The 14,040-nt window shown below is 41.2% G+C and overlaps 1 protein-coding gene across 2 annotated transcripts in view; it reads left to right on the plus strand.

The window, feature by feature from the left end:
• Positions 1 to 14,040, plus strand: part of Sema6d (semaphorin 6D) — a 582,801-nt gene that overhangs the window by 392,819 nt on the left and 175,942 nt on the right. For both annotated transcript variants that reach the window (XM_040746197.1, XM_040746198.1), the window contains one exon: positions 6,598 to 6,625. The gene's annotated coding sequence lies outside the window, so the exon portion shown is untranslated. The remainder of the gene's footprint in view (positions 1 to 6,597; positions 6,626 to 14,040) is intronic.

The raw sequence follows: 14,040 nt of genomic DNA on the forward strand, positions 1-14,040 counted from the left end.
TGGGAGTAGAATTCAGGGCAGGCCATAGATTCATGCTATTAGAGGCATGCTGGCTGACATTTTCCATTTTACGGTTGGGTTCTGGTCCCCAGCAGTCACCAAACTAGGTATCATTTCTGAAATTAAGGTGACAGAATTTATGTAGGATGTAGGACAGAAGGAATAACCACTGTTTTCTAAGTGAACATTAAAATGGATACCCACAAAATGGACATTCCACAGAGAGGAGCGAGACAGAAAGGAGAATGTAAAAGGAAGATGGGTTCACCAGTTCTTCTGAGTGCTCTTGAATGCTTCTCTTTTTATCATTTGGTCCTCTCACATTTCTGTTCATGGGATCCAACTCAGCTTGAAGCAAGAAAACAGGTCTAAGGCTCATGTTTTCTCTGATTCAGATTGCACAAATTAATTATCTGTCACCCCTTATTGTAACTATTCCCAGTCGTTTTGCTCTGGTTGGTTGGGCACGGGTTAGAGGCAGCCCCATTTTCCTTAGAGTTAATTTCATCTGTGTTAAGTGTGGCCATTTTTGTCAATGATCATGGAGTGAATCTCTGTGATTAGACATTTAACTATATGGTAATTACAAAGTAAATAGTGTTTACAACAAATCCCTTGGTTAGGAGACAGACTCTATGTCAAATTATAGCCTGTGAAAATTACGTAAATAAAAATTTGCATCTAGAAGAGCACTTCACAAAAATTGTAAAAAGATTGTATAATTTTTGTTTGTATTGCATAGTAGTAGCTCTACAATTGTCAAACCAATTGAAACTGTGTCCATAATGCATTCTTTCCAAAATATTTTCTCATAACTGCATATATGTAAGGTGTGTGTATGTGTGTGTGTGTGAATCATTATGTAAAACAACATTGGCAACCACATTTTTTTTTCTTCTGGTTAGTGGAAAGTACCATAATGAACACAAAGCCCCAGAATGCGTTTACAGATGGAATGGGCTGAGCTGGTACTTGTGAGGCATGGACTATAGTGATGACCTTGCCTCTCTGCCTCTCCCTGGGCCCCAGAAGTTCCACTCACCTCTCAGAAGTGCCCTGTGTTCTAATTCTGTCTGAATTTTAAAACCATCCTCCACTCTTTGCTCAATGTTTAGTCAAGAGAAGAACTGTCCCCTCAATCCAAATAGAGGACTGCATGAAATTTTCTAAAATGAGGATTTTTAGCTTAAGTTCTTGGATTTGGACAATCGCCTAGAAACACTTTAATTTTTTTCATAACTAGAAGAGAAGCTGTAAATATCAAGATCTCCCTTCTTAAAGAAAAACAAAAATCAGAGGCGAAAAACTCAGGGTGAAACAGCACCACAGTTGACTACGCCTGAGGGAACTTCATTCATCAGCAGAGACAACATAATTCCCACAGACTGTTTAGCAGCAAGGGTGTCACTGAGGCTGACAAACTCTGGAGGATGCTATTCATTTGTCTTTAAAGCCACACACTATTGTAGAACTTGTTTCGCCTGGTTTTACTAGATGTAAAAATGTTGCTGGCTTTGAGAGCATGAGCTTACATCTTTTGTCTTGGTCCCCAGGTTCCCCTGTAGCATTGTCATTTGCTCATAAAGGCCAGTACCCATTTTGGAAATACTTCCCCTTCCTGAAAATAATAGACCCAACATGCTATCACCTAAATACCTGACATCCCCAGCAGTAGAACAGTGAGTAGGTGGTTAATGACAACTGGGACATCCATTAGAGAACTCACAGAGGATATTTGTTCACTATTGCCCTGACATGGAATTTATTGGGTACCCATCAAATATTCGCATTACTCACCATCCTGCATTTCAGGATTTAAAGTTCCACAGAACAAGATAGATATTTGATATTCATTGCATAAGTAGGAAGGCTTTCTTCCAAGACCCCCTGTCTGAGTGAGGAAGCAGGTTTAAACACAGGTTATGCTAATACAGTTTGATGAGGATTCTGGAATGGGTAGGAAGAGCTAACATTGAAGGGCAAATAAGGAAATAACAGTGTTGGGGCAAGATAAGACCTGCAGAATGGTGTGCTATGAGTTTTTAAAGACTGAACAGGTATTTATCAGCTGAAAAAGCGATTAAAAGAAATATACCTGAGATCACGTATGGCCTTGCATGTGAGGGATACAAGCATCACAAGCAAGGTGAAGGCCCAGGCATCAGCCTGGAGACCAGTGGTTCTGGGAGCTGTTCACTGTGGCTGGGATCCAGAGGATGTCCGGTTGAAAAACTGCACAGGCACACCTGAGAGCAGCCATTGATAGGCACTAATAGACAAGGAAAGAGGAAAAAGATGGCATGATTTGCTCTGAAGCAGCTGGGTGCTAAGGCCTCCCTGCTGAAAACCAAGTCCACCCTGCAATGTGTCTCCAGAGAAAAGAGAACTCAGAAGAAAGACACAGCAGCGTCCCACAGACTGATGTAGACAACAGTGCTTCTCAGGGCCTGAGACGGTCATCTGTCAGTTTGATTGCACTGGGAAATGGCTAGATTAGGAAAGCAGATCTCTCAGTGAGCTGTGAAAACATTTCAAAAGACATAAACCCTGGAGGTCTTGGGCCTCATCCTGAACGGGCCCACTGATGGACTTGGAATTTGAATAAACTGTGGAGAGGTGATAGACCTGCAATGCAGGATCTGTATAGAAGAAGTAAGTCCCTGAAGCACATCCCGGGGGGCGGTGCTGTAGCTTGCCCTGGTCCCTGGTCTGCCTTTGTTAGCTACCTCACTCTGCTTACTGCCCAACACAATGTGTGTGAGCCAGGCTGCCATACTGTCACCCCACAGATGCTGATTGTCTGGGAGTGTTCCCTCCTTCCTGACTAGGGCTCCAGATAAACAACAGCCACCAAGGTCATCCCCCTTCCCCAGGAGTCAGTGACTTCCCAGTTCACTACAAATCCACATGCTCCTTAGAGAGTCATGGGACAGGGGGAGGTGGTAGGAAGGGAGATAGAGGATCTCACTAGACATCCTGTGCACTGAAGAATAAGAGCAGGCAGACCCGTTGCAGGGTGGACTTGGTTTTCAGCAGGGAGGCCTTAGCACCCAGCTGCTTCAGAGCAAATCATGCCATCTTTTTCCTCTCTCCTTGTCTGTTAGTGCCTATCAATGGCTGCTCTCAGGTGTGCCTGTGCGGTTTTCAACCGGACATCCTCTGGATCCCAGCCACAGTGAACAGCTCCCAGAACCACTGGTCTCCAGGCTGATGCCTGGGCCTTCACCTTGCTTGTGATGCTTGTGGTAGGAAGGGAGATAGAGGATCTCACTAGACATCCTGTGCACTGAAGAATAAGAGAAGGCAGACCATGAGTGTGCAGAGCAAATGCATTTATTAGGGAAAGGTGAAAAAGAATTTCCAAGCGGCTCTAAGGGAGGCAAACCTCTGCTGCATTCTGCAGAAGGGCTCTCATTTGTCTCAGGGTGGAAGGTGGGGAGGGGTCACTGGGGTCTCTTTAGTATGGTTGGCCCTTCCTGAGCCCCTGTCAGGTGGAGCTAGAGTGCAGTCTACACATTTCATACATGCTCCCTAGACCCAAGAGGAGAGCTACTCACCTGTTCAGGGGAATGGTGATGTGTTCCACATGACCAGTTTATGATCCACCAAGGCTCGTGCCCTCACTGCCTAAGGGACTTCACTCCTCTTACTGCAATGTGAGGAGACCTCTGACCTTGCTCCCTTTAGGTTGCTTGCTACACTTATCAAAGTACTAGAGATGTAATTAACACGGTGGCTGAATCCCTATGACCCCACAACAATACAGAAAACATAGGCATAGTGCCTCATTTGAATTAGTTCTTTCCTACGTCTTATCATTAAATTTTTCTATTTCAGTAAAATAATGGTGGCGAGAACATGGTAATTTGTCGTGTATTTTTGTGCATGTGTTCCATTAAAAGTTGGCAACAGTCTACAGCCCGCTTATTTTAGCTTAGTCGTGATCTCCTAGTAAATACTTAGGTGGTAAATCCGAAGTTAGCATTTACAGATGAAGAAAGGGAGCCTGTGAGGTTGGTACATGGAAAGTAACAATGTGTTCATTATCATTTGTGCAAACTGTGTGTGTTTGTTGGAAAAGAAAGCTTCATATGCAATGATTCGTGGCATGTATTTGTACATTTCGGTGTTTTTTTTATAAGATCACTTATAATTGCAGATTGGAAGGCTTGTGCTGAACCAAGCAACATAGTATTTTGTGAACTGGTGGAGAATTAGAGCCAGCAAATGGGTACCATGTGTCCACTTCAGAACTGTGGTTCTAGGCAAATTCAGACAGTGTATGATTGATTATGATTAATTGTATTTACTTACTAGTTCTTTGTGGATATTTCCATCTAAACCAGAAGGGGGAAGGTGTAAGCAAACACCTGAGAATTATTCAAGCTTGTGGAAATTTTTTCATTAATTCTTTAGATTCTCCCTCCCTCGTTTTTCACCTCTTTATTCAAGAGTCTTCAAAAAGAGTAGACTGCTTTTATTCTAAGTCCTTCCAGTTATAAATTTCAAGGATTCTATGACTTACATAGAATAAAACATTGATTAGGCTGCATCACCTAAACTTTTTCATTTTCTTGGTGACTTGTATGTTTGTTGATTAAACAAAATAATGCTTATAGTAGGTTACATATCTGTTTGGAAATCACAAAGGCTGGGATCTATAAGTAGTGAGGAGACTATGTTTAATAAATACAACTTTCTTCAAGTATTTTAATTGAGTACATTCTGTTTCATAAGATAGCAGGGTGCACTTACTTACATACTGAGATACATACAATTTACTATGTAGTGAGACTAGCTTCAGATTAGCAATCCTGCTTTCTCAGCCTCCCATGCACTGGGGTTACAGGCATGTACAACAGCCCCCACCTAGAATATCCACTTCAAACACCTTCCAACTGAGCTTGACACTGGGCTTACATGACCTGATATAATATTTCACATCCAGCAGTTAGTGCCTCTCAAATTGTGACATCCAGACTCCAGTTCCCTAGAACACACTGAAAATGCCATGCCTGATTGAGTGCAGCTGGGCTAGGCCCAAGGATCTGAATTTTCACAAGCATTCTAGTCGATGTTCTCCCACATTGAAATACAAATGTTGCTTCCTCTAAGACCTTCCTCTTTGTGCTAGGAGCATGGTACATGTAGATGCCAAATACTGAATAGTAAAGAGAATGAGAGACAAGATTCGTGTAGCAATTGCTGATGTTGTTGGCCTTCAAGAATTTTTTCCCTCTTTATTCCAGCCAGAAGTAGGGGATTAACTGACACTTTCTTTTACCCCTTGTCTTTTTTGAAAGACAAACTTTCTACTTCGACAAATTTCTTTCTGCAAGTAGTTTCAAAGCCAATGTGTGTAGCGTTGGCAGAGCAGTGGGAACACAGGATGGGAGCTGCCTATAAGGGGATACGATTGCCATAGACTTTAAAATTAAATAGTGTATGAAGTTTTGGAAGTTCAGTGTAAACTGAATTTAGAGATCATAGCCTGAGCACATTTCCAGCTAAGACAGAGTCAATAGACAGGATAGCACTGTAATTTATTACAAGGCCATTTGATTGGAAATAAATGAAAGGATTTTAATATACTTTCAGACTGTGTTTTCCCCTGCTTTTGAAGTTTGCTGAATTTTTAATGTTGATTTTCTACTTTTTTGTTTTTAAAATCCAGTCCACTAAGGTCTACAAAGCTGTTTCTGCCCAAGGCTAAGCCTGTTCTAGGTGAGCTAATCAATCAATTTCCACCCATTAGGAAGGAGCGCTCAAATAAAAACCCTAACCTTTTGATGGATTTCTTAGCCGTTCTGATTGGCACAATACCAAGAAAAGACAAACAACCTTATAGTTTAGGAAAAGGAAAGTGCCCAGGTCCCTGAGAACCATGCAGCATCCAGGGAAAATGTTTTTCAGATCTGGACCTATTGATCATGCACAGCCTCCTTCAGTGGTGATGGAATTGTTTTTAATTAAATCTTTCTAGCCCGAGTAAAAGAGTTGCTTCCGAAATGCAAACTGCGGAGAAGAGTGATGGTGGTTTAAAGTGAACATCCAACTCACAGAAGCTTTGGCACTGAATTAGTCAAAAACTTCGGTGGTTTGTGTTGATGTTTGTTTGTTTGTTTGTTTGTTTTCAGATTTAGGCCTACAAAATCGGTGCAGGTCACAGGATAGAACATGTCTGAGTCCATTCTGCTGTCATGTGACCAACCTGGCCTGACGGCTAACCTAGACAACTTGGAGGTGTGACGCTACATTTCATGAGCAGGGTCTTAACACAAAGGAATTGTTGTCTCTGACCTGTGAAGAGTGATAGGATACACGAGACATAGTTGACAGGCAATCTTCAAGTTGTCAAAGGTTTTTGTTTTGCCTCAAAATGCTGTTTCACAGCTCCAGAGCCTAGAGTGGCATGGGATTTACCATGGTTCCCTCACTACCAATGGTCCCCCATAATCTATCGTTAACTAATAGTAAAAAAAAAATTAGCTGTTTTGCTAAATTATTAGAAAACTGTATTTGTTTAATTCAGTTCTGTGGTTTCAAAGGTCAAAAGCAAAAAAAAAACACTAATGCATTTGCCTTTTCTCTTTTTAGGTTTTGCCAAGACAGAATAATCTCCAAGGTATGAAACAGTATACTATTCTGCAATTTGTTGGCTAAATTCAGAATGATGTAGTTGCCTTTGGATGGGTTTATCTGTTTGTGATGAATGTGACGCTCAAATGGTGGCCAAAAGTGAACATTGGTTTTGCTGTTGGTGAGGTGATTAGAACATCCTACAAATATAATATGGCTGGGTCAAACCAGAAGAGAGAGGGGGGCAAACGAAGGGAGGGAGGGCGAGCAAGGAGCCTTTCTTGCTTGATTAGCTCCTTTATGAGATAGCAGACTTTTTGTCTCTGATATTCAAAGACAGAAGACAGCTTCTTTGTGAGCCAGTGAGGCAGGCCCCCACACCTCCACTGAAGCCTATTTTGGGAGAATTAAAAAGCAGAAGCCCCTCCACATAGCCCTGACTCCTCAGCTGCATGAGGCCTCCTGTCCAACTCTGCAGGACCACATTAGCCAAGTTGTTTAGCTTCCAGAAGTCTCCATAAGAACATGCTATTGCGGATGTACTAATCGTATTATAGAACACAATAGGAACCCCTTTTGATTCTGTTAGAGGACTGGGTGTAGAGGATGTGCACCATCTGGTTTGTGAAGGCAGGAATCGGTTTTTCAAAAGGGCACACATCCAAGTTCTGTTTCATGCTCGTCAGAAGGAAGAAGCATAAGCAACTCTGTTCATAATGAGATCGGTGCTGAAGTTAACAAGACAGGGTGTGTTTCCAGTGCTCGATGTTGCTCTGAAGCTACGTGTGTTTGCAGTACATTTGGCTGCCTTGTCTTATGTGGAGGCTGGGCTTTCAATTGAAAAATTTAAAGCTCTGCATGTGTTAATTGGAAAATAGAGGCATCTTTGCCGTAGAGCATCTGGCTTCCTAGGTACTAATTATGGCTCGGTCTACACATAGAGACTAGTATTTTTAATGTCTTTTCTTATTCATCAAGTTACTTTTAGAAATTAAGTTTTCTGATCACAGGGGATAAAAGGAAGTCAAAGTCTACTAGATACTGGTTACTTTTTAAAAAAAATATCTTTTATGCTAGGTATGCTAAAACCTTCTTGTACTCAAATTTTTTAAAAAAAATTAACCACTGTTGCATTCTTTGAAATTTTCATGCAGTATATTTTATCATATCCTTTCCCATCTCCCAGTTCTTCTCAAGCCCTCCCTCCCCACTAAACTTCATGTTTTCTCTCCCTTTAAAAATAAAATTGAAGAAGGGAAGAATTAATAAAGTCACTCACACACACCAAAACAAACAACAATAAGAAAAATACTTGAAACGTCAATTTTGAGCTGGCCAACTATTTTTGAATATAAGGCCTGCCCTGGAGTGGGCTGGATATACCCAGTGTCACTCAACTAGAGAAAACTGATTTTTGTTTTCTTAGCAGCTATTATTTGTGAATAGCTTCTTTGGTGGGGGTAGGACTTTGTTCCCACATACCCTCCTCCATGCTGGGATTGTGACTGACTTGAGCTTGTACAGGTCATATCCATGCTGTCACAGTCTCTCTGAGTTCATATGTATATCAGCCCTGCTCTGTCTAGAAATATTGTTTCTTTAAAATCTTATATCATCTCTGGCTATTTCCACGCCATCTTTTGCATAGGACCTGGAAACTAGACATTTTTATCCACTGCACTCAGAAGGTTCAAGGACGGGCTGGGCTATAGAGCAAGGCCTAATAAAAGATACAGAAGAATAGTAAAACATCTTTTAGAGGCAGTCACCATTTATAGCAATAAAACAGGAAGAAAATGGCTTCTTATTACTAATCATCATTGAATTCTTTTTTTAAAAGATGTCTATTTAAATAATCATGAAGGCCTAGAATTCAGCCATTTCCCTGTCCCAAAGATCTAAACGGGGCTGCTTGGAGTCACAATGACCTGCTTCCAAGAACTAATTCTTTGGCTACATACAGACATTTTAAAATCTTCCACAGCAGTGAGCAAGACTTTGGAAGCTATAATGCACCCTCAGTAACTGGAGGCTGCTTCTGTATATATTCCATAAGTCCAGTTCTCACAGATTCAGGAGGCACAATCACATGACACACAGTCTCATTGAGGTAATTACAGCCATCACCATCAATCCAATTAAACAGGGAAACCAGCTCCTGGGATCCAGAAGCAGCACTGGCTTTCTGACTAAATCCAGGGTTTGAGATAAGGATGTGAGTGTGGACTTGAAGAATTTTCATGTTTTGAAATACTGTTGCACATGAAAATAGATAATATTGAGTGGGAAGAGATCAAATAATTGGAGAGTTTTAAGTTTTGCATATAATGGTCAATTTCTTGTTTCCAATCAGTGAGCGTGTCTGCTGTTGAGCACCCTGACTCTGGTCTCCCCTTCTGTTGATTCCCCTTGCAGCCTCAGTGGTGTTTCACAAAGTGTCATTCATTTTTTGCATTATAATTTCTGCATCTCTGAGTGCTTCTGTGGAGTGCCTAAGGCTCCAGAAGGTACTTCAATGTGCTTGGTAGACCCTCAGTTGCTGTAGCAAACACCCAAGAGAGACAGCCTAAGAGAAGAAAAGGTTGTTCCAGTCTTGGGGTTTTAGATCACCAAAGCAGGGCAGCTCACATTAAGGTGCCCAGGAAAGAAAGAAGGACAGAGAGAAAGATCCCCATTTTCTCATTTTCCCCACATTATTCCACCTGGCCTCTCAGCCTATGGGATGATGTCCTCTTCCTCCCAGGAAACCCTTGTAGTTTTTGCACTAAACTGTTCCTTGAATGATCTCCTTACTGTGCTCAATCTCATCAAGTTGACAATCGAAGTTAACTATCATAGCCAAGTTGCTTTCACCTTTTCTGTTTCTTCTAAAATTGTAAAAGACTTATTTAATTATCTATTTGTGTGTGTGTGCATGTGCGCGTGCACACTTTGCAAACACAAGCACACCTGTGGATGCCCAAGGAGGCCAGAAGAGGGTATCATATCCATAGAGATGGAGTTGCAGGTGGTTGTGAGTCAGCTGATGAGAGTGCTAGTAGTTCATCTCCCAGCTCACCAGGACATCAATCCCTGTTAACAATGGAACCATCTCGTCAGTCCTTTCATGACTGGACACGTACTCTACCAATTACCTTCACCTCTTGCTCAGCTTTCCCAAAGACATAAACTGAATCATGACACTTTGGCAATGTCTAAGACTATGACCCTGGCTCTGAAAGTGGGAGTGGGGAAAAGAACTCAATGAAAGCTACATTAAAAGGGGAAGAGGGAAACCTCAATGAAAAGTAACATTAAGTTTCTTATCTAATAGGATAAAGATCAGACAGCAAGTTAACTTGCTTTAAAGAGGGCAGGAGCATTCCATACATCTCTGTATTTATCAGCTTCATATGCAGACGTATACAGAAGTTTTACTATAGTTGCTACTACAGAATGTAATTCCTAAAAGGATTCTGGAATCTATCTGATCAGATAACCCTACGTAAAAATAGAGCCTGGAAAGTCTGCAACTACTTCTTAGAAGCAGAAGTGGGAACCTGCCCTCTCCTCCCGTAAAGAGAACTAACCAGAGATATGGTGATAGCTACAGTAAAAGAAAGGAAGGCGATTGCCCACGGGACACTGGCACTTGCCACAGGATGAGACTGAATACACTATTGTGAATATATGGAATTCTATTAATATGCAACAAACACTTAAAATGTATTTGGCTTATCTCCAGTTCAGAGGGTGTGGTCTTCACTTCTTTTCTAAAAATGTAATTTTAGAAAGACTAGATGAATTTGATGATAGGGCCTTTAACATGCTATAAGGCAATGTTGGCTGTAAGGAGAGTTTGAATGTTTGGCTAACATAGGCAAGACTCTGTGTTTGATCCTCGGCAGTGGATAGATATTTTCCTACTGTATAACAGTTACCCTAACATTGAATAAGTAAATTTAAGGAGAGAAATGCATTTCATCTGAAGGTCATCAGTAGAACTGTAGTGCTACGCAGCCTCAGGAGGCAAAGCAAATGTCCTTGGGAACTGGATGGAAGACTCTCCACAGTCACTCATTATGAAGGCTTTTGACCACAACTCAATCCTTCATGCATGGACCAGCACATAAGCTACTCAAATGTCATCAGAACGTGGTATCCGCCTTCCCCACAGTAGGTGATCTGCATTAAAGAGAAGATTTAAGAGAAAAAGAGCAACCGAGAAGATTTTATGTCCATTCTCTCAGTTCTCAAAGACCAACCAGTTGTCTAACATATCACTTCAATTCTGACAACAACCCACCATGTCAACCTCAACCCCAGGGTAAGCAGTCACATCTACATGACTAACCCTGCTTCAGAAGCCAGTCACACATGAGGCACTAGATATCATACCTCTCTCCTCAGCCCCGCTTACCTCGTCAGCAATTTGTTAAAATTACAGAAAGCGGGGAAGTACTTTATTCTCTACTAGGAGCAAATGGAGGAGATGGGGGTGGACTGAAGTCTGCGGATGAAGCGTGCCTGTGCTTTCTAGGTGTGCCACCCCCGGTGCCTCGAATGTGCATCTATCTGCAATCGCATGAGCCCTGTTGCCCAGGTTGTGGCTAATAGACATTTTACCATGTTGGAATGCTTCAATAGATCACTGATGAATAGTTAGTAACTCAGTCTCAAGCTGCTCACTCTCCCTGAAGGTTGAAAGTGGGGCTGAAAGTTCCAAGCTCTGGACCAGTGTTTTTTTGTTGGCAGCTAACTCTCGTCATGAGATTATCTGGGAATGGCTAAAACTTAACTCACTATTCTGGAGGAAATTTCATTTATGTGGTAAATTCTCAGGACCTAGTCAGCTTAGGAAAGCAATAAACTATAACCACAGAGGGTACCTGGGAGAAGAAGACAGGATGCCTTATATGGGCTGAGAAAATGATGATCCATTGAAAGAAAGGAGAATTGAAAATTAAGCTGTCCATGTATCTGGAGACATATTTTTCTAGAGTTGGCTGCCCTGAGAAGCCAGAAACTTCCAAGAATCATTGTCAGGTCCTGAAACAAAACCCAGATGACTCCTTACTCCATAATGTCACAGTACCCTTTATGTCATATGTACTATCATTTCTGCTATATTGTGTAGGAGGGATAAAAGCCTTGAAAGCTGACTATACACCTACCATGAATTTTCTTCCTTTGTTTTCAGATGTTCCAAGTAAATCTGGCATCCTCCTGAGTAATCTTTAAAAACAACAAAAATGGGAAAGTTTGGTTAGATGATAACATGCTTTAAGAGTATATTACTGTACTCTTAAAGTGACCGTTATATGTGTGAGTTGTGGAAAAAAAATCTTCATCTGGTCCTTCACTGGAATTCTCAGGCTTAACTGTAAAGCCAGAGGGACAGAGTTGGGTAGGTGTTGGGGCCTCATTGGCCAACCAACCTAGTCAATTAGTAAGTTTCAGAACAAGAGGATAGTAAAGGGACTGAGGAAAGACATCTCAATGTCTTCTAGTGTCATCCTCTGTTTTCCTTTGCCCCCTGCATGGGCAAATATGTGCACATATAAGTGAAGAATGGGACAGGGAGGAGGAATTGGGATGAGTTGAAGGATCTCACTGAATATCTTGTGCTATCACTGGGGTCAAGAGACTGAGAAAACTTAATTTATGGAGAGAAAGGAATATTTACCCTGCAATATCCTATTTTCTGTAGTGCCATATATCAATCAATAGTCAATCAAGGTCTAAAACTACTGACTAGAAATTTCCAGGAGTGGCTCAGTTGTAGCATTAAACTGTCCTATTCTAAGTAGCATGGTGACCCCTTTTGCTGCCATGCTCAGATTCAACCAGGATATCAATTGTTTCTTTGGCCAGTATATGTCTAGTCCAGTGTATCCACCTTGTATGTGTCACCCTTATGGTAGGTAACTGGTCAGCAGCATGTTCAGCATTTAGATCAACTGTTAATTTATTGCAGGGCTTATCTTCAAGTAATCTTTATTTACTTAATAATATACCCAAAGCACAAGAGCAGGGACTACTGGGAATGCATGAACAACAGAAGAATCCGTGAAGTTCTTCTTTTAGGAAAGAGAAGGGGATGGGGAAATATTCTTAATTTTATAAGGAAACCAAAGCAGTTGTACGATGAAACATCTAAGATCTAAAATATTACTGTTGATCTCTTATAGTACCTAACTTATCAATTAAGTTTTGTCAAAAGTTTATATGTATAGAAAAATATAGCACAAAATGTTTGGTACTATTTTTAATGTCGCATGCCTCTGGGATTCTGGAATGTTTCCTCTAAGGACAAGCAGGTTCTACAGGATGCTAAATGGTGCCTGATCCCACACACACACTCAGTGACCACATGCTCCAATGAATTCCCATAATGTTTGCTATGACAAGGTGCTCTAGAGATGACATACGGCAAGCCCTCAGGCCATGCAGCAAATAGGCAATCTTATACATTTCCTACTCTCTTTACTTCAGATAAACTAAAGCCTCTTAAGGTAAGTGATTGTACCAAGGTTGTAAGTAAAGCTAGCAGCAGCAACAACTGAAACTGAACAACGTTCAAATCATTGTCCCTTCTACCTGCTCATCCTACTATGAGGTGAGGTTAGCACTATATACTCTTATTGTTATAAGTAAACATCTACTTATCTTTTATTTAAAACAAACAAACATGTAGTTTATTTAGAGTAGAGTACTGCTGTTGTAGAGTAAAAGTGCTAAGGTTCTCAGGAAAATGTTTTCCCTGAGGAAGACATGCTTAATCGGATATCATTTCCATTTAGTGTGTCTTGCATAAGAACAAGGCTGTTACTTATGAACAGCTTTCTTGCAGGTGCAGCACATGGCGGGGGCCTGTTGACATCACACTCTTTGACCTGTTAAGGGTTGATGAAGATCTGGAAAAAGGCACTAGTGTTTGAAGAAAGAAACTGGTGAATATGTGATCATTCCACAGACAGGCAGAAGTCTAGGGTGATGGCAAGCACATGCAGAGCTTCTGCCAAGTATTTCTATGACTGCTGTTTTCCTGGGCTTTTTTCTCCATTTTATTTCTTTTCAGGGCTCCTTGCACTGTTACAATAATTTGGCCTCACAGAATGTAGTATATTCTCTACCCTCAAAACTACTTAGAACATCTCCAGTTTACATATAAACAAAGCCTGGAAAAACTCCTCTGTGTGCCAAGTGGGAGTAGACTTGAATTCTCTGCCATTTCCTTAAAGGACCATTGCAGTAATCATACTCACATGACTTAGACTGTAGTCCACAAGCTACTGATCCATGAACTGGTTTCCTCATGCTTGGTCACTAGCCATTGTCTTCCCTAGATAACAGGTAACCCTTTAGAGAAGAAGTAGACTCATTCCTGGGCTGGGGGTTGTTTTCCCTGCAGAGAGGAATGTTCTGTAGATGAATGTGATAAAATGAATTTCCCTTGCATCTCTTCTGACAGACAGAGAA

The sequence above is a fragment of the Mesocricetus auratus genome, unplaced genomic scaffold (genome assembly GCF_017639785.1).
Source record: "Mesocricetus auratus isolate SY011 unplaced genomic scaffold, BCM_Maur_2.0 Super-Scaffold_100004, whole genome shotgun sequence".
Classification (NCBI taxonomy): domain Eukaryota; kingdom Metazoa; phylum Chordata; class Mammalia; order Rodentia; family Cricetidae; genus Mesocricetus; species Mesocricetus auratus.